Below are 23,943 nucleotides of genomic sequence, written 5' to 3' on the forward strand. Positions count from 1 at the left end.
ATGTGCAACAATATGTACAATACTCTCAGTCAAGTTTACGTTTTTTTAAAAAGATTTATTTGAGAGGAAAAGAGAGGGAGCATGAGTGCAGGAGTGGGGGCGGGGGCAGGGGGAGGGAAGCGACAGAGGGAAAGGGAGAAGCAGGCTCCCCACTGAGCAGGGAGCCTGATGCAAGGCTCCATCCTAGGACCCTGAGATCATGACCCAAGCCCAAAGGAAGATAGATGCTTAACCGACTGAGCCACCCAGAAGCCCCTAGTCAAGTTTATGTTTAAACGAGTATTATAATTTTAAGTTATTTGCATTTCTCTGTTGGTTTTGCTCAATCTTTGAACCTCGTTCGCAGATAGCAGAAATGAGAGACATTGGTTGGGATGGAAAGCGAGAAGGATAAAAGGTTATCGCAGCCATTCAGCTATCTTTTAAATGAATTTGGGCTGGGTCTTGTAAATATACTAAGAAAATAAAGTAGTTGCATGGGATATTATGTTGTGGTGATTGTGTCATTTATATAGTTTAATTTCATCTTTGTTAAGGCAATTAAGATGTTTTATTTAAGATACAACTTACACTTTTCTGCTTAATCACTGTTTGCCTACATGTAAATGATATTATTCAGGGGATCTTGTGAGGAAGTAACAATTCAGTTGCTGGACTTGAGAAATTAAGTATTTCCAAGCAAGTGAAATGGAAATATGGAAAGACACAGTACAAAGAGTTTTTTAGAATGCAAATATTTATTGAATGTAAAAATGTAATAAACATAGAGATGCACGATAATACACTGTTTTTTACATGGCAAAACAAAATATTGAAAGGATGCTTATGTGATTCAACACAATTCTATTAAAACTTTTGATGAAATTGTTTTGGGTATGGCTGAATATGGAAGGCAAATATTACACTTTAATCAGATAATATAATCTGGGAAAAATGGGTGAGAATTTTGCAAGTATCTATGCACACATAAGGAAATATCAAGGAGTGTTTGAAAAAAACGAGAACAAAGTATCGAATATAGCCCTACTGTAGATTCAAACATATTATAAACAACAATAGTAATTAAAACTGCCCAACATATGAACAGCAAGTTCCTACGATAATGCCAGTCACCTTATATTTACTAGTCTGAACAAAGTTTCCATTTTAAATGTGTAGATCAGTGTAACACAGTGGGAAGCCTGTAAATGGATCCACTCTGATACAATACACACATAAAATATAATATAGCAAGCTTAGTAAATGGTACTGTGGATAAGTTGGAACTTGTCAAACACATGCCAGATATATTAAATGGTTAAAGATCTAAAGATAAATAAACGTACAGAACAATTTGTAGAGAAGTTAATATATACATCGTATTAAAGTGACACTTAAATTCATAAGAAAAAACAGGACTAAAATGTAGTCAAGTTGTATGGATAGAGATAATTTTTGTATTAAAAATAAAAGACAATGAAATTATTTTTAAATGGGAGAGTAATTATGGTCACCATTAATATAAAAAGGCAACCCAGAAGTGCCATTTTACATTAAGTAAACCACCAAAAAATTTAATCACATAAGAAAGTGAGGAAGTTTTGTGAAAGTGGAATGCTCAAATATTGTTGGTAGCTTCATAGGTGATTTCAATCTCTTGATATCAGTATGGCTATAAATGTGAAGTCCCTAAAAATACTCATACTCTTTGATTTAACAATCCCGTTTCTGTTGATATTTTAAGAATAGTATTTCTACTATTAGTAGTATCTTTAGTGTTAAAAATAAATGAGAGCAAGTTAAATGTTCCCACACAGAGGAATGGTTGAGGAAATGACTAAGTATGCTAACTATGGAATATTACATGGCTAGTAAAAATGAGAACTATATAAATCACATGGAAATGTAGAATGTGTTTATGAAATATTAAATGAAAAAATCAGAATGCATTGTTATAAGTGTGCTATGAGAGTATCTATGTGAAAAAATGCTTACATGGGCAAATAAATTTATAAACAGTGTACATAATTATGTTTGGGTGATGGAATTGAGAGGTTTTTTTTTTGGTTAAAAATGTCTTCAATGTTGTTATGTATTTCTAATGACAAACAAACAAATGGCTAAGTAACTCTGGCTGTTAGGGCACTGCTTTCCAAATGTTATTTTGGAGCCCTGCCAAAATATGCCAAGATGTTTTGGGTCTCTAACAGTCTTAAATTATTCTGTTTCCTTATTCTCCTTGGCCAGTTTTTTACTAGGTTTACACAGAAGCCAGTTACTTGTAACCATGATAAAGAGGGTGGTGTGGAGCCTGTGGTATTTGCCCGTCTGTTCCCTGCTCACTTTGCAAAAACTGCCTTCCCTATTTCCCTCCCATCCTGTGTTAAGAAGTATCTTTAGCATTGTTGGTGCTCAAAGAAGCTCAATGATGTAAAAGAAAAATAGTGGAATAGTAGTTAGGAAATTTGCCTTCTAGTTGCATGACCTTGGGCAAATGACTATGACCTTCTGAGTCTCGGTCTCATCATCAATAGAAGGATGGTGTTTGATGACCAGGACTCGGACTAAGTATTAGTCCAGAGATATAAAGACCTCAGAGTTCATAAGCTCACTCCAGGGTGCCAAGTGCTACTCTAAAGTGCTCCTAAAAGGGCAAGTTTACGGTGTCACTGTTGCAACAGTATGGACAGCTAAAGTGTAATGGTTCCTGTATACTACATGGGGTAAACCATTCAGCTAGAGAAAGTCACTCAGGTTCAGCATTGTGCCTACAAATATAGACCAGTTGGTGACAAGCATGATCAAATATTAGCTGATGATAAATTACTCCATTGTTTAGACTATGTAACTGGAATACAAAGTTTCAGATGTATTTAGATTTTCTGATGAAGCCAAAATACCACTGACTGAGGTGTTGTTTTTTTTTCCCCCCTTTTTCCTAATGTGTAGAAGCAGGCAATAAAAACAAATTAAAGGTAAGAAGGTTTAGATTCAACTGTTTTCATTTTAGGCATTGCAGTATTGTGTGGTATAGAAATTATAGGGAACCTATTATCATGTTTTGGGTGTCATTGTTCATTTCTAAGGAAATGAACATTTCTAAAGAATGTTGTATGGTGGTTTGTACACATGAGGCTCACCTGTTATGCAGGCAACAGATCTGTATCTTCTGTGCTAATTAGGAGCAGTCATTTAACTGTATCATCCATACAGGTAGATGACTTTGTACTTACTGCTTTTGAGGTTTGATGTGAGGTGCCCATACCACCACTGAAAAATTCCTAAGTAATTTGAAATCACTGGCCACTCAGATAAGCATAGTTATATTGAAACAAAAACATACTTGCTATATTCTAGATGAAAGACTTTTGAGATTCTGGCTTAATGACTGGCCCCATGCAAGTACTTAAGTCCTTTTATGAGGCAAGAACTACATATTTTAAGAAAGCAGTACTCTAAGAAATAAACAAGCACAGGAAGAAGGATGGTAGATCTAAACTTTTGTACCGGTCAATTTCACATTATTCATTGACAAATCAGCGAGAAAAGGATTCTTAAGAATCTTCAAGCCATTCTGCATCATGAGGGGAAATGCCCTCACTTTTCCTTGGAAAGTGACTAACAGAAGGATAAGTTGTTAAACCGAGTACTAGCACAAAACCATCACGGCAGTAATTCAGAGGTGATATTATAAAGCTAGCTTCCAAACATTATTTGAAAGAGCCTTTGCAACTTTCATCCAAGGCCTAGAAAAGTACAAAAATATTTTCACAGCTCTAGATATTCAAGTGTGAAAAATGGGTACGTTGTACCAACTCTTTCTTGAATAGCAGTTAAGCCTAGAATCTAGACATTAGATTGTCTTGAAAGTGAAAACGTATTTCCCATGACTACTGTGGAATTCTACTTAGTGTGTATAATTTTTGCTATTTGCCTTCTCCATTGTTAGGACCATTTTTGTTTTGGGTTAGTTTTTCTTTTCTTTTCTTTCCTCTTTTTTTTTTTTTTTTTTGAGCGTCTACCTTCTAATAGTGGATAGCAAATCTATTTCAACCTTTTTTAAATACTGAGATTAGCTAAATTAATTTTACTAATATGTGTGGTGGGATTAGAGAGGAGTGGCAATATGTGGCTAATTCCAAATTGCGTGATAAAAAATCATGTGTTTATGGCTTTGGGATAGGTTTGTGATCTTTCACTTGAATATGGTTGGGTGTGATGTTCTGGGACTTTAAAACATACTAAATCTACCCTAGGGAGACTCGATTTGGGAGTAGGTGGCTGCTGTCCAACTTTGCATCTTACTCTTCTGCTCAGCCCTCCAGCAGCCCGTTTATTTTAGGCTCTCATCAGCTGAGATAGACTTTGCTTTCTTTCAAACTTTCTCTTGGAGCCGAGATAGTAATTTAATATTTGGGCTTTAGAAAAGGTGTGTCTTCTGGTAAAGTGAATGGGATTAACTGATACTATTTATAAACCTAATTAAGCTGTTTAGGGTCTTTAGTAGAACAAACACTTTCTGTGGGAGACCAGGTATAACATTCTGAGAATGCTTTCAAAATTCTTGCCAGTGAATTCTCTCCAAATGATTGATCTTAGGTATTAGTTTATATTCCTCAACAGAGCTTATATGTAACTAGAGTTTAACTGCTTTAAGGAACCGCAACCTACACATTTGCATTGCATTGGTAAATTAATAAGAATCAGTGAACTGAATTCCAAAGCAATCAGTTGCCTCTTTTTCTCACATCTAATTTTACATATCCTAACTAACATTATATAGTCATTGCTTCTGTGTGCCAATCAGTACTGACAGTAAACTCTTATGCTCTCACATTTATTGGGTTATTTCATTGCTTTCTCTATGCTTGAACATTCATTTTGCCCAAAATTGGAAAATTTACTTTAGTTGACAGATGCTTTTGTTGTTTTATACTTTTAAGAAGCACAGTAACTTAGGAGAAGATTTGATAAGAATCTTGTTTTGATTTATGTGTTATTAATGTATTGATCCTATAATGCTCCTCTGGTTTAAACACTACTTGTTTTTGTTTTTGTTTTCCTTTCCTCATTAGGTGGAGTCTTTGAATTTTTAAAAAGACAATGGTAATGAGATCCACTTGAAAAATTAAGTGAATTGATTTGGTTGGAACACTCTTTTACCAATTCATTAACATTCAGCTGCTGGGTAAGTTGAGTCAAGTGCTTTTCATATGGTTTGATTTCAAAATTATTGGAAAGATCTTTTAAGCAAAATATTAAGCTTTATGTGAAATTTTGGCACTAATATTTGAGGCCCTTACTACCTGTGAAAGATGTTTGGGATGCCATCTAAATGAACATGATTGTAAGTTTTTACAATATTTCTGGAAATGGACCAGTTAAAAAGATGAGAAAATTAGAAAATGTTGTCACTTGTAGTTTGGAACCAGATACTTTTAGTTACAATTTTAGTAATTATTTGCTTGTTGAAATCTTGAAGTAATGTAAGAATATCAGGTTTTACTGTTAGTGAGATATTTATGTGTAATTGTACTGTATCGTATCATATTCAAATCTAAAATCTAATGAACATTTTGAGTAAATTAGTATCTCTCTTTATTTAAGCCATTCTCATTTTACAGAAAGCTTGGTTTCTGTTATAAGAATAGAAACCTTAAAGTCTTGCTCAATTCAGCTTCCTTATTGCACTATGTTTCTGTGGAAAGCTCTCGAGGTAGAGAACTCCTAACCAAGAGGAGTTCAGGCTTTTAGCAAATTACCGGTGCTGCCAAGACAGAATTTAGTGGGAACAGGACTTTGGCTACTGCTAAAATGTCAGTATAGTAAAGCCTGCTCTGTCAAACAGATTTTTGGCATCAGAAGTCTAAACGATACTGATTTTAAGGTTTGGTAATTTTTTTTTTTTTAATCCAGGCAAACTCATGCTTTAATTAACCCTTTACACAGTAACAGAAAATTTGGAAAAATATTTGTGTTTCTAGTCCATGTCACAAGATTTGAGTTTCTGAAATTCTGGATTTTATGCACAATTCTAGATTGTACAGCTTGTTGTTTAATTTTCCTCTGAATGAACTGAAGCTATTTAAAAACGTGATGAATGATAATGAGTAAGAGAAGAAAGTGCCTAATCATTTGGGGAGAAGACTTTGAAACCAAACTAATAGTGTCTGCTTCATCTATGAGCATCTTTTTTTTTTTTTTTTTTCACCTATGAACATCTTAAGACCTGCTGAGGTCAGGTGGTTTTTCAGGGATATGGTTGCATAATTCATATGATGCCAATTGCTTTATGTTTGTCTGAAATGATCTCCCTTGAGACAACTGCCCTGGAACTTGATTTGTTAGTGTGGCTTTTGAGTATTCAGTGAGTCTAGAAATAAATATCAAGCCTGGAAACCCCAGGACATCTTTTTATTTTGTCTGTAAGGCTCATGAGCCAAGATTTATTTGTGACCAGTAATTTACATTGTTATGGGCATATGGTGCCAATTCAGAAAAAAAGAAAAATTGGATAATTAAAGGGATATAAGGCAGTTAGATGAAAAACTCTTCAGGAAGAGAAATGTTAAAAGAAAGTTTCAAAATTAATTCTTCAATAGCTATAAGAGATGTTAGAAAATGAAAATGAATACTGCACACCACTAACCTAAATGTCTTTGTTTGCCATACTTAATTCTCCGTGTACTCACGAGTTTGGCTTTTACAGTTATTCACAAAGTACGCCATGGTGTTACAGTTAAATTTCGGTGGGTGGGACCTAACTTAAGGGATGTTTAGGAGACTGCACAGATTACGCTCTGGGAGTGCTGCCTGAGAACACACATGGCCTGGACATTGAGTACAGCTGGCCTTCTTATTAATCACACCGTGCGTTTTGGGAACCTCTGCTTTAAAAGTCAGCTCATTGGGGTCACTGTGTTTTAAAGTAATAATAATTTCTTTTGTCAAATAAATTCATAAGATTATATGAGGATTAAACTCCTAACAGGTAGTAATAACTATTAGTGTTTATGATGGTTAGGAGTGGTAATGGTAGTTGTGTCATTATTTAAACATGACAATAGTTAACATTTTATTAATCATGTGACTGGTTCTTTAGCCTGTCATTGAGGACAGAACTCATAGAGATGGGTACGTTTTCTCAATTAAACCAAATACTTTGGCTAAGAAACACTTCATATGAAATTGGCATGGTTTTTATGATGTCTGCGTTGTGTATAATCAGTAGTCTCTCCCTGACTTTGTCTGTGAACCTGACTTTGTCCATTAGTCCAAGTGAGGAACTTTTTTTCAAATAATACATTTTAAAAATTTGCCCAATTTCCCCACCCTGAACTGATAGTAAATAGAAAACAGTTTCTAAGAAAGGAAAACCCTCACCAGTAGGATGATCTTTCTCTTATGACACTTTTTGTAAAATATAGTGAAAACAAGAGATTTTATCTTTTTATCAATAATATTGCTCCTCATTTGTTGCCATTTTCTTTCGTGTAGCCAATGCTTTTGATTCGTCTTGAAATTATTCATTTTAAGGTAATAATAGCTGGACTATGGACCTTTAACAATGTGCTCAGATTTATATTCTTTCATTGCGTCAGATGTAATTATTAAAGAATTATGTAAGTTGTGGGGCGCTTGGGTAGTGCAGTCCTTTAAGCATCTGCCTTTGGCTCAGGTCATGATCTCAGGGTTCTGGGATCAAGCCCGAATCGGGTTCCCTGCTCACTGGGGAGCCTGCTTCTTGTACGCTCTCTCTCTCTCTCAAATAAATAAATGAAATATTTAAAAAAAAAAGAACTATGTAGGTGGCATTTCTTCTTTAAGCTGAGGAAAGGTAAGAAGGAAGCTGAGAATTCTTAACATGTTCTGTGAGTTGGGCTCTGTGCTACAGGTGCTTAATTTTTTTAGAGTAAAAATTAAGAATCCCATATTCACTTGAGGAAATTGGGTTTCAGAGCAGTTAATTACTTAGCTGAGAATTACATAGTCATTATATTTAGTAATTTTTGGAGCCAGAAGTTATTGAAATCCAAATTTAATTTATAAATAATAAAATAGAATAATTAAATAAATTAAATAAATAATTTAAATATATATGTCATTAATTACACAAATGGGGAAAATGAAAGGGAGGAAACTTTTAATCCATTCTATTTGGATACGTTTTAGCAGATTTTATGAAGATTTGATAAAGTTGCAAATTAAATTTACTCTCCTCTCTGTGGGTTTGATACAATTTTCCCAACTGTCACATAGAATTCAGAGTAGACCTTATGAGCATCAATGTTTTGTGGCCTTCAAATGTTTCCTTTTATGTGGGGTCATTTTTATAGTTTTTCAGATGCATACAGCTCTGCTGTATGGGTCCTTTACACTTTTAGGTAACTGAAGAAAGTGTCAGTATTTATGAATGAGTATTACCCAGACCGAATCTCTACCAGGGCCACTATTTCTTTTGCCATTTACAGTCTGTGTGAATGGAGCCGTTACTTAGCTTTTTGGGCCACATGGGTTCATTTTTCCCAAATTATTTCTTTCACTCTTGACACAACCTGATACCTCCTGCTTTGGTCTTCACGGATTTCTCCTGGCTATGCCTTCATTCATTCCCACATTTAATACCTTACCCCTTCAGAATGTATTCATCATTCAGTCAACAGGCGTTAAGTAAACCAGCAGTATGAACAAAGCACATTTTGTTCCATGAGCGTTTTTTAGATTCGTCAGAAAACCGACTGAAGGGTTGCTGTTATATCATTTCATAGTGTTCCCTTCTGCCTATCCTTCTTGCTTCCCGACTTTAGCTTGCACTGAAGGGTGGTTGTGGGGGTAAACCTCTAATCTTTTACTCTCCACACAAAACCTATGCAATAGGACTTAGTAATTATATTCCTTGTTTCTCTGATGACGTGAATTACCATTTGTGTAATGCTCTAGTTTACAAATGGTTTCCATGTTACATTATCTCACTTTAGGCAATAACTGTTATGTACATACCTCTCACATTTTATTTTGTGTATGAGGAAATGGAGGCTCAGGGGGATACAACTGAGTGATTTTGCTCAAAAGTCGCAAGCACTGGTGAGTCATGGAAGCAGACTTTAACTCTGGTTCCCGCAACGTTAGATAGCGTATCACTCGCTGCCAAGGTCACCGGTCTGGTTGACTGCCAGTATTCAAATATTGGAGCTTTGTTGATGCAGTCACTATATTCTGTTCAGTATGAATCAATAAGGAAATAAGAGCTATCTGGAAGTTTTGGAGAAGAATCAGGTCTCTTAGGGAACATTGGAGGCAGTGTACCTTTACCTTCCTTGATGATACTGTTTAGTTCACCCAGGTCACTCTCCCTGCTTTGAGAATCTCACAAACTCCAGGCAACATCCCTATAGATGAAGAATAGCCTTTGAGATTCTGGTTCTCTTGGATGGTTTTCATAATAAATTGCTAAAGTGGATATTGGCCAAAATGACTCACTTAGAGATCTTATTTTTGAACCTGATATCACATTGACTTCTCATCCATGAATTGTCAAAAGACAAATTAACTTTGCAATTTCCTACCTCATCTATTATTTGCATTATTGTTTTTTTGGTTAATTGCTCTTTACTGATATGAGAATCTGGTTAACTATTTTATTTTAGTATTACTCATCTTCATGTTTTACCCCATTTCTCTCTGAATCCTCTTAACAATTTTTTTACTTCTCTCATGTTACTTTTTGTATGATCTTTTGTGGTTTATATAAAGTGACTTATGTGAAGTTTTTCTCTCATATGCCACCCTGTAAGCTGCTTGAGGGCAAAGCTGTGTCTTTACTTTGTGGGTGTCCTCTTCAGCCTTGAAAATGGTGAATGAAAAAAAAAGAGTAGATATTCAATAATATTTGTTGAAATTCAATAACAATATTTGGCTGTGAGTTTTCTTTTAAAATTCATTTGGGGACTGAAAATTTATACCTGGGCGCAGGACTTAATTTTAATCATATTAGTGAGATGAGTCAGCAAGTCTTACACTTATTAAATATCCAGAGCAGAGCCATAAGAATAAATTTTGTGTTCTTTTAGAGATCTTTTGAATGCAAAAAAATCTCCTCTATGGAGAAAAACAATACTCTCCCCCACAATAAAACAAAACAAAAACCCTTTTATTCCCCTGACAAGGACATTTTATTATCCTTTTCTTGACCATGGGAACAAAAAACAATTGACCTCTGAAAAGATTTGATGAGGTAAAATAAAACATGGCCTCTGAAGTAAAGGGTCCTGGGAGATACAGGTGTAAATGTAATGTGAATGTGGGGTACAGCTGTCTTTGACTCCGGGGGAGGGTATGCATTTAATTGGTCTGTGGTGGTGGGAAGGTCCTGAATATTGTTGAGCAGAAGAGAGACACAGTCAGAGCTGCACATTAGGAAGATGAATCCAGCCCTGTTGTGCTGGATGATGTCGGGGGTAGTAATGAGTGTGGGGGGGATGGTGAGGGTGGGGTGCGGGGGGTAGTGGTGAGGGTGGGATGCAAGGGGTAGTGATGCGGGTTGGGTACGGCAGACGGTGGTGAAGGTGGGGTGTCGGAGTGTAGTAATGAGTGTGGGGTGTAGGGTAACGGTGAGAGTGGGGTGTGGGGGTAGTAATGAGGGGTGGGGTGTCAGAGGGTAGTAATGAGGGGTGGGGTGCAAGGGGTAGTGGTGAGGGTGGATGCGGGGGGTAGTGGTGAGGGTGGGGTGCTGGGGTAGTGGTGAGGGTGGGGCTGCGGGGGGTTGTATTGAAGGTGGGTGTTGGAGGGTTGTAATGAGGTTGGGGTGTCGGGGGTAGTGGTGAGGGGTGGGTGTGGGGGGTAGTAATGAAGATGGGGTGTCAGAAGCTTAATAATGAGGGTGAGGTGCTGGGGGTAGTGGTGAGGGTCGGGGTCTGGGGGTAATAATGAGGGTGGGGTGCGTGGGGTAGTAATGGGGTGGGTAGGTGTCAGAGGGTAGTAATGAGGGTGGGGTGCAGTGGTAGTGGCGAGGGTGGGGTGTGGGGGGTAGTAATGAAGGTGGGGTGTCAGAGCATAATAATGAGGGTGAGGTGCTGGGGGTAGTGGTGAGGGTAGGATGGGTGTAGTGATGAGGGGGGGAGCAGGGGGTAGTGGTGAGGGTGGGGTGCGGGGGTAGTAATAAGGGTAGGATGCGGGGGGTAGTGGTGAGTGTGGGGTGCGGGGGGTAATGGTGAGGGTGGGGTGCAGGGTTAGTAATGAGGGTGGGGTGCGGGGGGTGTAGTGGTGAGGGTAGGATTGGGGGTAGTGGTGAGGGTAGGGTGGGGGGGTAGTGGTGAAGATGGGGTGCGGGGGTAGTGGTGAGGGTGGGGTGTGGGGGGGGTAGTAATGAAGGTGGGGTGTCAGAGCATAATAATGAGGGTGAGGTGCTGGGGGTAGTGGTGAGGGTGGGGTGCAGGGTTAGTAATGAGGGTGGGTGCGGGGGTGTAGTGGTGGAGGGTAGGATGGGGTAGTGGTGAGGGTGGGGTGTGGGGGGTAGTGGTGAAGATGGGGTGTGGGGGGGGTAGTAATGAGGGTTGGGTGCAGGGTGTAGTGGTGAGGGTAGGATGGGGGGTAGTGGTGAGGGTGGGGTGTGGGGGGTAGTGGTGAAGATGGGGTGTGGGGGGGTAGTAATGAGGGTGGGGTGCAGGGTGTAGTGGTGAGGGTAGGATGGGTGTAGTGATGAGGGGGTGCAGGGGGTAGTGGTGAGGGTGGGGTGCATAGACGCAAGAGGTCCCCTGAAAGCACAGAAGCCACTTAAGAGGCATTTACATGAGTCTGCCCAAGAGCTGTCACCTCATGGTGTGCCTTTTACCTCTCCTCCCACACTTCCATCACAGACAAAGCTACTTTTAGAAAACTTCAGTGAACACTTGAACCCAGGTTCAGGGGATTCTTTTTGACTTAACTTCTTCAGTCTCTTCCTCAGTTTCCCACTCCTCAGGTATGCATCATGTACCCTTGTGGCTACTTTCTGCTCAAACTGGTTTCCTTAAGACTCTCCTGATACTTGCACAGGTCACCGCCTCTCCTCATTATCCCTAGATTCCATATCCCTGAGGATACTCTGCCTAGACCTGTCCCTTAGGAATTTGCCAGTTGGACCCAGAGTACCTTCTGATCTGATTTTGTGCAGTAGGATCTCAGATAGGTGTGGAGGGCCTGAGCTGGAGAGGTAGCAGTAAGGATTGATAGGTCGCAGATAATATAAGGGAGGGTGGGCGCAGTAAGCCAATGTAGGGCCTGCCTGATTGGGTATAGGTGGTTTGTGTGTGTGTCGTTCGTGTGTGTGTGTGTTTGTGTGTACGTGTGCACTTGCGTGTGTGCCATCTGGGGGTAGGGGGAGAGGGAGGAAGCTGTCAATGATGACACAAGGCTTTGAGCCTGGGAGTTTGAATGTTACTTTTAATAGGAAAAGAGAAGTAAAAAGAGAACTGGTTTCAGTAATAGGGTGATGAACTTGATTGTAAACTAGTTGAATTTGAGATAAAAGTAGATAAAAAGCATATATTTTATACTACTTGACTTTTCTTTTTCCGTGAGGGTTGATAGTTGGAAACAGGAATTCACTGGAAGACCTGAGTCTTCTTCCTCTTTTTGCTGTCCTTAAGTATTTCCCAAGAGCTTAGGATAGTTTTAGGTTTTCTCAACCTTACCCCTGCCAAAATCCCCCACAAATTCACCTCCTTAGGAACATGTGTACTTGTCAGAGTACTCACAACAGCCAGAAGTGTGCCTTTCAGCATCCAAAAATAAAAACAGGGGGAAAACAGCTATCTTTTCCTTTTGAGGAGCATAATCATTGTCATCTCACGACTTGCTGAAATAGCACAGCAAAGGAACATTTTTTGGCAGGCTGGAAAATCTAGGGAATGCGCAAACACATGCACTGCTCTTTTGCTAGGATGTATTCAGCTGGAGCAGTCCACTTCAGGGAAGGGTGGGATTTTTACTTCAGCATTAAAATTTTAAAAAATGTATTAGCTATTTGAATCTAAGGTTATTCTCTCAATTGTAGTGTTTCTAACAACAAGATCCTTAGGTTCTTAAATTGATGGTGGCAGTGAGTTGGCGGGTTCTAGCGGAATCCATCCCCATCCCCATCCACTGAGGAGTTTTTGAATTTCAGAAAAGATACTCTTGATTAAATCAGTTTAAGAGCATATAATGATCCTGTAATTATCATTTGTCATTACCTTGTGTACTAATGATTAAAGCAAACATTTAATAACTATAGGGTGGTAAATATATTTTAGATCTTGAGCCATAAAAAGATTTCCATTAACAGAATGTTTTGTGCACAAATAAATTATTCATTGACTGTAGCAGAGCTTAATTCTGCTCATCAGCCTTAAGTTGAAATTTTGAGAACACCAATCACAGATGCCAGTTCTAACTTGGCTTGAGCCCCCATCCTTCTTACATGGAACCTGAGCTTTTTTGGCTATTTGTAAAAGCTTCAGTTAGGTTTAAATTCAATGAATATTTATGACATTTCTGCCATACGCAATTTAGTGCTCTGGTGGTTGGAGGAATAAAATGATGAGGAAGTCTGCATCTTAGCTTTTAAGCTGCTTATCAAATCTAAAAGAGAGATACTACTACATACCTGACTTGGATAGAAGAAAGCTTAGGTAGCGTTCCCAGAGATGTGTAAGTAAAATGTGTTGCCCATTCAGAGGAAGAAATCATATGCACTTTCTTGTGGGTATGTGAGTGGGAAGGGCTTAGGGATCAGGAAGTCTTTCCTGAGGAGGGCTTTAAGGATGGGCAACATTTTGACAGGTGGAGAGAATTATATCCACATAGGCAAAGAAACAGGTGGATGATGTGGGTGTCCTCATGGAGTGAAAAGTAACTGTTGTGTTTGTTAGTGAGGGAGAAGACATGGAAGAAAACAGAAAGAATGGTGTCAAGAGATCTGGTGTGTAGAGGGCCTTTAATGTGTAGTTAGCACATTCATTTGGTAGACACCAGAGACCCTTTATCCATTTTTGAGTAAAGGAGTAACATGATTAGATTATATTTTTGAAAATAAAACTCACTTCACTTATAGGTAAGAGGTAGAAAACTGGAGGTAGAGAAGGTAGAAGCTATTGGGATAGTCTCATGAGAATTTACTGGGTTCTCAACTGGGTGGTTGAAATAGGAATACACAGGAAGGGACAGATGGGATTAAATTATCTGCAGGTTTTGGCCTGTGATTGGCAATGGAGGGGTGGGAAACAGGAAGAAGTTAAAGATTCTGTTCAGTTCAACAACTTCAGTAGACTTTCAAATCCCACTAATATTTATGGAAAGCCAGGCATGTGCAAAACACTGGTGCTTGGTGCTAGAGGTGTGTACTGATGAAGCAAGTGTGGTCCCCTTTCCAAGTATCCGAAAACTTAGGTGTGGTTATAAAATATGTCCTTGGTTAACTGAATCCAAACCAGATCATGATCAGTGTCATAGCCAGGAGTGGACAAAGGGTTATGAGAACACAAAGGAGAGAGGTATTAATTTTGACACTGGAAAAGTGGGAAGCGTACAGGGGAGAAGATGCTTCATCTGGGCCTGGAAGATCAGATAGAGGATAGATTCCAAAGTATTTTAGCTATCAGAATTGTAGCTGGAAACCAAGAGAGGCAAGTAGCAAAGAAGCTAAGAGGGGAGGAACTTCATAGGAAGAAGAGCTTCTACTTATTGTCTATTGTGTGTCTGATTTTGAGCTGTGAGCTCAATATTTAAGGAAGGTATGTCTAACAATGTCAAGTGCTGCAAAGTAGTCACCAATGATTCTGATCCAAGAAAGGGCCACTGTCTTTGGCAGTTTAAGGATCCTGGGTGGCTTTTGAAGAGATTTCAGTAGGGTGGGGGTGGGAACATTCTAAAGGTTACAACTTGTCGTCAGATATAATAAAACTACATCAGTGAAAGAAAAAGCTGAACTTCTTTCAGTGATTCCTCCTTAATGGGTCAAATTTACATAAACCTTGGTAGATCTTAGTGCTCTGGCTGGTCTTAGAGGTATCACCTGAGACTATGTTAGTCTGAGAAGTCTTTGCAAATTATTTAAATATTGCAAAAATGTTAGATTCTTAGATTATTGTCTCAGAAGTAAAAGATTTCAACACTTATTATCAGCTTCCTCCTTCCTCCTTCCCACTCCTTCCCTTTACGCACCCCAGCTGGTTATGGTGAGCACATTTACCACACCCTTGGCTCAGGGTCAGGGAAGTCCTCGGGCTCTCCTTGGCCCTTTTCCCATGTGGGAGATTTCCATAGAGAACAATCCAGGGAAGTCCGTGCCTGGGCATGTGTGCGCGGTGCGTGCGGACACACACACACACACACACACACACACACGCACGCACGCACTACACACACCCCCCCCACTTCTTTTCCTGTCCTCCAGGATATTGATGTGCCAATAAACAGACAAAATACATAGTCATACACAGGGCATATTGTGTTGCATTCAGCTTGAGGAAACTTCCGGAATGATGCAGGAATCTGGTAGGAGGCAGGAGGGATACCACTTACACGTTTAACATTTACGAATAATAATAGAACTTAAAGAAAAATTTTAAATCGCCTTGCTAAGATGAATAGCATATTACTATGGAATGTAAAGGAAAAAAGGTGAAATTTATATCATAGTTATATTTGGTTGATTTTGGTGTATGTGTGTTTCAAATCAATTACTTCAGCGAACTGGGCACAATAAAAGAACTTTCCCAGAGGTGCCCATATTTAATACAAAGGAGAATTTTAATTATATCAGACTACCTTGCAATTTTAAAGGAATAAAAGGGGGGCACCTGGGTGTTTCAGTCGGGTAAGCGTCTGCCTTCCGCTCAGCTCATGATCAGAGGAAACTGGGATCGAGCCCCTCGCTGGGCTCCCTGCTCAGCGGGGAGCCTGCTTCTCCCTCTGCATGGCGCTCCCCCTGCTTGTGCGCATGCTCTCTCTCTTGCTCTGACAAATAAATAAAATCTTAAAAAAAATAAAAGAATAGAAGGAGAGAAATTAAAAGGAATAGAATAGAGGAAGAAGCAATTGCTCCTTAACCCCACAAATGGCATAATAGTACTTGTGAAGTATGTTAAATGTGAGTGTATTTATAATTGTTCATTCATTCATCTGTTCATTCCTTTGATCACTCAATCAATAAACATTTACTGAGTTCCTATTGTATTCCTGACTGGGGGGACTGGGAAATATAGCTGAGTAGAGAAGAGAATTGTAACATTTTAGATAAAATACATCCTTATGTGTTCAGTCGGCTAGAATGCGGTAATCCACTTAATTAGATTGATGGGGGTGAGACTCCTCAGAGCCTTCTGAAGAAATTGCCATGCGTTCTTGTCAGACTTTACCTATTACTGCTGTGGGATTCTTTTTCCCTAAGAATTGAATGGGCAAGATATTTATCTGGCTGCTTTTCCCCCTGTCTCAGCGGAAGCCCTGGGATAGATATTTGTTTATTTGTACATACATGTAAATATCCTAAATATCCTCAGGGAATTCCCTAAATGTACGGACCTATTCTTCCTTTGAAGCACTGTCAAGATTTTTCAACTAGCTATTGAACTGAGGAGTGAGAAGGGACAGTGAGGACTGACTCAGGCTAGTCTCCCAGAAAATCTGAGAATGTAGGGATATGTCCCTTGCCAGTTAATTCTTTTCTCTTTTTACTCTTTTGTTTATTATGTCTCCTTGCCTCATTTTTATGATTTTCTACTTTTTTTGTGGTGATGTGGCTCATAGGTTTCTGTCTCACAAGACTTATTTTATTGTAATTTCAGCTTGGTGATATGGTATGCGAGGACAAGGCCTTCAGTTTTTATCCCTAATTGCTTTGCAGCATACATTCATGAATATTTGCGTCAGTGTAACATGCCACCATGTTTACCTCTATTTTAAATAGTTAAAATTCAAGTTGAACTGAGAAACCTATGGGATCTTCATCACAGAACTCTTAATCTCAAGTTCTTTTGTTTCCAAAGCATATAAAACATAGTATGTGCATAAATGGCAATAATTTTCATTCTGTCAAAATGTAAATTTTGAGTTTTGGGAGTTGATGAACATATTAACATATTTTATAGACTTTCTAAATATTTTAATTAAACTATGTTAATATGGAAGCTTATTATGCATATTTTAAGACTGCCGTACCCAAGTTGGAAGTATTTATTTGACAAAGTAAAATGTTTACGTGGACTTTTTTAATTCTAGAGAGAAAAAAGAAGTTAATTTCATTTTGGTGTTTTCTAAATGGTTTGCATCTGTGCCTGTATTATTTTCTAAACCATATGTATTTCCTTACACCTTGTATCTGTGGCCACAGAGAAGACAAGAACTACTTTGATGTGTGTATATGGATCATTTGTTCATTCACTGATTCATTCATTCATTCATTCATTCATACAGAATAGGAATGGAAGGAAGTTGAACAATGACCATATTTTTGATTCTGATAAATGCAAGATAAACTAATGGGTTTTTGCTGGGAAATACAGTATTAGTGATGGGGACTGAACAACATGGAAATGTAAGGTTGTACATGGATGGAAAATTGCTGTCTCATCAGGAAATATATAATAGCATTTTGATAAACAATTAATTATGAAATTCCCTTTGATCACATACAGGTCAAAGAGATACAGTCTTTTCAAAGTATTGAGCACTCTGTATGTGCTTTTCAATTTACATGTTGTGAACCTTTACCAGCTGGCAGGAACAAGACTTGAAATACTTTGGTTAGTTATCTACAACTTTTCCACTAGTCACAGTAAAAGTAGAGCTCTTCCGAGTCATCATATAACCTTTATAATATCTGTCCACTTAGGATTTTACTTTAAAATATAGAAGTGAGCTAGTGAATGAAGATAATGTTGTCATTTATTTGAAGATATTTATTACTTTATTTTAAATATTGCTAGATTAATCAGACTTTACTATTTTTAATGTACCCTATCTTACATGTACATGTTTGATGCATTTTGGAAATCTGATGAAAATTTAAATTAAAATAATATCCATGTTAACATTGGCACTGTGAATGATTCTTCAGAACAGATGTAATTAGTTAACATTTTCTGAAGAACACATTTTTAAATCTTTTTACTCACAATAAAACTATCATTTAAACCCTCTTTTGCATATCTTAGAGAATCAAGTTTGGGAAATGTTCTGTGTAGTTTCTGTAATGTCTATTATAATTAGATCTTGCATATCTACATTTATTAATAATATGTAGAATAACTTATAAGAAGGATGACTCTTAATAACTAAATGATTTCTAAGTTTTATTTTCTAACATTATCAGAGCCTTAATAAGTGATTTCTGAATTGAATAATACCAATATTACATGGCCACATATAAACATTACGTGGTGGTTCACTGTTGGGGGGAGGAAGTGGTGATTAACTAGAAAGGTCATTGGTTGAAATGTCAGGAAGCCACCTAGGTTCTTACCCTGGATCTCAGAGAATAGCTGACAGACCTTGAGCAAGTAGCTCAGGCCTCCCATATCCCAATACCCACCTTCTTGATTTTATATACATATTATTATTATATATGTATTGTATATATATACACACATACACATATAATGAGATTTCTCTATATATCTGCAAAACCTCTAAAATTCTTTCTCGGTTTAAAACATGAAAATCAAGACTTTGTACAGATCTTTTTAAAAAATTTTTTTTTAATTTTTTTTAAGATTTTATTTATTTATTTGAGAGAGAGAATGAGATAGAGAGAGAGCATGAGACAGGGGAGGGTCCGAGGGAGAAGCAGACTCCCTGCCGAGCAGGGAGTCTGATGCGGGACTCGATCCCGGGACTCCAGGATCATGACCTGAGCCGAAGGCAGTCGCTTAACCAACTGAGCCACTCAGCGCCCAAAAATTTTTTAATTGTTATGCTAATCACCATACATTACATCATTAGTTTTTGATGTAGTGTTCCATGATTCATTGTTTGTGGATAACACCCAGTGCTCCATGCAGAATGTGCCCTCTTAATACCCATCACCAGGCTAACCCATCCTCCCACCCCCCTCCCTTCTAGAACCCTCAGTTTGTTTTTCAGAGTCCATCGTCTCTTGTGGTTCGTCTCCCCCTCTGATTTCCCCCCCCTTCATTTTTCCCACCTACTATCTTCTTCTTCTTCTTCTTCTTTTTTTCTTAACATTGATTACATTATTTGGTTCAGAGGTACAGATCTGTGATTCAACAGTCTTGCACAATTCACAGCACTCACCATAGCACATACCCTCCCCAATGACTATCACCCAGCCACCCCATCCCTCCCACCCCCCTACTCCAGCAACCGTCAGTTTGTTTCCTGAGATTAAAGATTCCTCATATCAGTGAGGTCATATGATACATGTCTTTCTCTGATTGACTTATTTCACTCAGCATAACACACTCCAGTTCCATCCACGTCGTTGCAAATGGCAAGATCTCATTCCTTTTGATGGCTGCATAATATTCCATTGTATATGTATACCACTTCTTCTTTCTCCATTCATCTGTCGATGGACATCTTGGCTCTTTCCACAGTTTGGCTATTGTGGACATTGCTGCTATAAACATTAGGGTGCACGTACGCCTTCGGATCCCTACATTTGTATCTTTGGGGTAAATACCGAGTAGTGCAATTGCTGGATCGTATGGTAGCTCTATTTTCAACTGTTTGAGGAACCTCCATACTGTTTTCCGGAGTGGTTGCACCAGCTTGCATTCCCACCAACAGTGTAAGAGGGTTCCCCTTTCTCCGCATCCCCGCCAACATCTGTCGTTTCCTGACTTGTTAATTTTAGCCATTCTGACTGGTGTGAGGTGGTATCTCATCGAGGTTTTGATTTGGATTTCCTTGATGCTGAGCGATGTTGAACACTTTTTTCATGTGTTTGTTGGACATTTGGATGTCTTCTTTGGAAAAGTGTCTGTTCATGTCTTCTGCCCATTTCTTGATTGGATTATTTGTTCTTTGGGTGTTGAGTTTGATAAGTTCTTTATAGATTTTGGTTGCTAGCCCTTTATCTGATATGTCATTTGCAAATATATTCTCCCATTCTGTTGGTTGTCTTTTGCTTTTGTTGACTGTTTCCTTTGCTGTGCAAAAGCTTTTGATCTTGATGAAGTCCCAATAGTTCATTTTTGCCCTTGCTTCCCTTGCCTTCGGAGGTGTTTCTAGGAAGAATTGGCTGCGGCTGAGGTTTAAGAGGTTTCTGCCTGTGTTCTCCTCAAGGGTTTTAATGGATTCCTGTCTCACATTTAGGTCTTTCATCCATTTTGAGTCTATTTTTGTGTGTAGTGTAAGGAAATGGTCCAGTTTCATTCTTCTGCATGTGGCTGTCCAATTTTCCCGACACTATTTGTTGAAGAGACTGTCTTTTTTCCATTGGACATTCTTTCCTGCTTTGTCGAAGATTAGTTGACCATAGCGTTGAGGATCCATTTCTGGGCTCTCTATTCTGTTCCACTGATCTATGTATCTGTTTTTGTGCCAGTACCATACTGTCTTGATGGTAACAGCTTTGTAATAGAGCTGGAAGTCTAGAATTGTGATGCCGCCAGTTTTGCTTTTCTTTTTCAACATTCCTCTGGCTATTCGGGGTCTTTTCTGGTTCCATACAAATTTTAGGATTATTTGTTCCATTTCTTTGAAACAAGTGGATGGTATTTTGATGGGGATTGCATTGAATGTGTAGATTGCTCTAGGTAGCATTGACATCTTCACAATGTTTGTTCTTCCAATCCATGAGCATGGAACGTTTTTCCATTTCTTTGTGTCTTCCTCAATTTCTTTCATGAGTATTTTATAGTTTTCTGAGTACAGATTCTTTGCCTCTTTGGTTAGATTTATTCCTAGGTATCTTATGGTTTTGGGTGCAATTGTAAATGGGATCGGCTCCTTAATTTCTCTGTCTTCTGTCTTGTTGTTGGTGTATAGGAATGCCACTGATTTCTGTGCATTGATTTTTATATCCTGCCACTTTACTGAATTCCTGTATGAGTTCTAGCAGTTTTGGGGTGGAGTCTTTTGGGTTTTCCATGTAAAGTATCATAACATCTGCAAACAGTGAGAGTTTGACTTCTTCTTTGCTGATTTGGATGTCTTTGATTTCTTTTTGTTGTCTGATTGCTGTGGCTAGGACTTCTAATACTATGTTGAATAGCAGTGGTGATAGTGGACATCCCTGCCATGTTCCTGACCTTAGGGGGAAAGCTCTCAGTTTTTCCCCGTTGAGAATGATATTCGTTGTAGGTTCTTCATAGATGGCTTTTATGATATTGAGGTATGTACTCTGAAGAGTTTTGATCAAGAAAGGATGCTATACTTTGTCAAATGTTTTTTCTGCATCTATTGAGAGGATCATATGTTTCTTTTTCTTTCTTTTGTTAATGTATTGTATCACGTTGATTGATTTGTGGATGTTGAACCAACCTTGCAGCCCAGGGATAAATCCCACTTGGTCGTGGTGAATAATCCTTTTAATGTAGTGTTGGATCTTATTGGCTAGTATTTTGGTGAGAATTTTTGCATCCATGTTCATCAAGGATATTGGTCTGTAATTCTCCTTTTTCATGGGGTCTTTGGTTTTGGGATCAAGGTAATGGTGGCCTCATAAATCGAGTTTGGAAGTTTTCCTTCCATTTCTATTTTTTGGAACAGTTTCAGAAGAATAGATATTAATTCTTCTTTAAATGTTTGGTAGAATTCCCCTGGGACGCCATGTGGCCCTGGGCTTTTGTTTGTTGGCAGATTTTTGATGATTGCTTCAATTTCCTTAGTGGTTATAGGTCTGTTCAGGTTTTCTATTTCTTTCTGGTTCAGTTTTGGTAGTTGATACATCTCTAGGATGTATCTTCCAGGTTATCTAATTTGCTGGCATACAGTTGCTCATAATATGTTCTTATAATTGTTTGTATTTCCTTGGTGTTGGTTGTGATCAATCACAATCATGTGTTTCATTCATGATTTTGTTGTTTTAGGTCATTTCTCTTTTCTTTTTGATAAGTCTGGCCAAGGATTTGTCAATCTTGTTAATTCTTTCAAAGAACCAGCTCCTAGTTTTTTTGATCTGTTCTATTGTTCTTTTGGTTTCTATTTCATTGATTTCTGCTCTGATCTTTATTATTTCTCTTCTCCTGCTGGGTTTAGGCTTTATTTGCTGTTTTTTCTCTAGCTCCTTTAGGTATAGGGTTAGGTTGTGTATTTGAGACTTTTCTTGTTTCTTGAGAAAGGCTTGTATTGCTATATACTTTCCTCTTAGGAGTGCCTTTGCTGCATCCCAAAGATTTTGAACAGTTGTGTTTTCATTTTCATTGGTTTCCATGAATTTTTTTAATTCTTCTTTAATATCCTGGTTGACCCATTCATTCTTTAGTAGGTTGCTCTTTAGCCTCCATGTATTTGAGTTCTTTCCGACTTTCCTTTGTGATTGAGTTCTAGTTTCAAATCACTGTGGTCTGAAAATATGCAGGGGACAATCCCAATATTTTGGTACCAGTTGAGACCTGATTGGTGACCTAGGATGTGATCTATTCTGGAGAATGTTCCATGGGCACTAGAGAAGAGAATGTGTATTCCGTTGCTTTGGGATGGAGTGTTCTGACTATGTCTGTGAAGTCCATTTGGTCCAGTGTGTCATTTCAAGTCTTTATTTCCTGTTGATCTTTTGCTTAGATGATCTGTCCATTTCAGTCGGGGGGGTGTTAAAGTCCCCCACTGTTATTGTATTGTTGTCAATGTGTTTCTTTGCTTTTGTTATTAATTGCCTTATATAATTGTCTGCTCCCATGTTAGGGGCATAGATATTTACAACTGTTAGATCTTCTTGTTGGATAGACCCTTTAAGTAGGATATAGTGTCCTTCCTCATCTCTTATTACAGTCTTTGGTTTAAAATCTAATTTGTCTGATATAAGGATTGCCACCCCAGCTTTCTTTTGGTGTCCATTAGCATGGTAAATGGTTTTCCACCCCCTCACTTTCAATCTGGGGGTGTCTTTGGGTCTAAAATGAGTCTCTTGCAGACAGCATATCGATGGGTCTTGTTTTTTAATCCAATCTGATAGCTTGTGTCTTTTGATTGGGGCATTTAGCCCATTTACATGAGGGTAACTATTGAAAGGTATGAATTTAGTGCCATTGTATTGCCTGTAAGGTGACTGTTACTGTATATTGTCTGTGTTCCTTTCTGGTCTATGTTGCTTTTAGGATCTCTCTTTGCTTAGAGGGCCCCTTTCAATATTTCTGGAAGGGCTGGTTTCATGTTTGCCAATTCCTTTAGTTTTTGTTTGTCCTGGAAACTTTTTATCTCTCCTTCTATTTTCAATGACAGCCTAGCTGGATATAGTATTCTTGGCTGCATATTTTTCTCGTTTATTGCTCTGAATATATCATGCCAGTCCTTTCTGGCCTGCCAGGTCTCTGTGGATAGGTCTGTTGCCAATCTAATGTTTCTACCATTGTAGGTTACAGATCTCTTCTCCCGAGCTGCTTTCAGGATTTTCTTTGTCTCTGAGACTCGTAAGTTTTACTATTAGATATCGGGGTGTTGACCTATTTTTATTGATTTTGAGGGGGGTTCTCTGTGCCTCCTGGATTTTGATGCCTGTTTCCTTCCCCAAATTAGGGAAGTTCTCTGCCATAATTTGCTCCAATATACCTTCTGCCCCTCTCTTTCTTCTTCTTCTGGGATCCCAATTATTCTAATGTTGTTTTGTCTTATGGGATCACTTATCTCTTGAATTCTGCCCTTGTGATCCAGTAGTTTATCTCTTTCTCTCAGCTTCTTCATTTTCCATCATTTGGTCTTCTATATCACTGATTCTCTCTTCTGCCTCATTTATCCTAGCTGTTAGTGCTCCCATTTTTGATTGCACCTCATTAACAGCCTTTTTGATTTCGACTTCGTTAGATTTTAGTTCTTTTATTTCTC

The 23,943-nt window shown here is 38.4% G+C and overlaps 1 protein-coding gene across 4 annotated transcripts in view; it reads left to right on the forward strand.

The window, feature by feature from the left end:
• The window catches only part of HIVEP2 (HIVEP zinc finger 2), a 205,601-nt gene that overhangs the window by 108,426 nt on the left and 73,232 nt on the right, over positions 1-23,943 (forward strand). For all 4 annotated transcript variants that reach the window (XM_027601253.2, XM_027601256.2, XM_027601254.2 and 1 more), the window contains exon 2: positions 5,055-5,167. The gene's annotated coding sequence lies outside the window, so the exon portion shown is untranslated. The remainder of the gene's footprint in view (positions 1-5,054; positions 5,168-23,943) is intronic.

The sequence above is a fragment of the Zalophus californianus genome, chromosome 7 (genome assembly GCF_009762305.2).
Source record: "Zalophus californianus isolate mZalCal1 chromosome 7, mZalCal1.pri.v2, whole genome shotgun sequence".
Taxonomy (NCBI): Eukaryota; Metazoa; Chordata; class Mammalia; order Carnivora; family Otariidae; genus Zalophus; species Zalophus californianus.